We start from the raw sequence: 959 nt of genomic DNA, 5'->3' as shown, positions 1-959 counted from the left end.
AAGCTTCAAATATTTGGTTTTTATTTTATTTTAGTATTTTAATTGTGAACTTATTTTTTTCCAAATAATATTCTAAAATAGGACTTGCATTTGCCACTGACCTAGGCATGAAAGAACCTGGTGTTTGGCAAAGAACAAGCGATACAGTCAAGTTACTTTCAGAAACAAACTCCAGTGTGATTTACAGACACTGTTTCTGCTCTCAAGAGATTCTAGGCTTCACTGAAGAGACAAGCAACCATTTAATACAAGATGCTAAATTCAATAAGAGACATGCTGCCACTTGTCACAGAGGCCCTCCCATGGGTATGACCTGGAGCTAAGCTGGACACACAGCGCAGGCTGGAGAGAAGTCTACAGGCACACGGACAGAGTCTGAACACATGAGGTCTGGTATGTGGGATGGTAGGATTAGAGCCAGAATGGAAGGCAAAGATGAATGAGGGGGACCTCAGAGACCATGGTAAAGTGGAGGTCACATCATCCTAAGTAGACCCCGGAAGGCAGACAGGGTTGTAACAGCAAGATGGGCCCATTCAGGTACATACTGATGGGTACAGACTGCCCAGCCACTGTACGGCTGGATCTGTGGGATACAAGGCTAACGTCAGAAACATAAACAGAGCTGCGGAGGCAAGCCAGGCCAGAGAGGCAGTCAGCCTGAGGGAAGCCAAAAGGAGCTGGAATAGAGACAGGGAGACCCTGTAGCCATGCTGAGGACAGTGTCTGAGACTGATATAGAACAGAGAAGAGAACAGTTGAGAGAGTCAGTCCAGTTGTGAGAACCAACCAACCGACCAACATATGCAACTGGTCAGACCATGTAGACGCTCAAGAACTGCGGATCCTTCAGCCATCAGGGCCCACAGCGTCTGAGATGCCCCCACACCGGCCACTGGCCCTTCAGGTGTGTTCAGACCCCCTCCCTCCAAAGACCTGCCACTGGCCCTTCAGGTGTG

The 959-nt window shown here is 48.4% G+C and overlaps 1 protein-coding gene across 2 annotated transcripts in view; it reads right to left on the bottom strand.

The window, feature by feature from the left end:
• Positions 1-959, bottom strand: part of Mcoln2 (mucolipin 2) — a 49,576-nt gene that overhangs the window by 12,870 nt on the left and 35,747 nt on the right. The gene's annotated exons all lie outside the window — the stretch shown is intronic.

Source organism: Mastomys coucha, unplaced genomic scaffold (genome assembly GCF_008632895.1).
Source record: "Mastomys coucha isolate ucsf_1 unplaced genomic scaffold, UCSF_Mcou_1 pScaffold16, whole genome shotgun sequence".
Classification (NCBI taxonomy): domain Eukaryota; kingdom Metazoa; phylum Chordata; class Mammalia; order Rodentia; family Muridae; genus Mastomys; species Mastomys coucha.
Note: the sequence above shows the minus strand (reverse complement) of the source record. Positions and strands in the feature narration are given on the sequence as shown.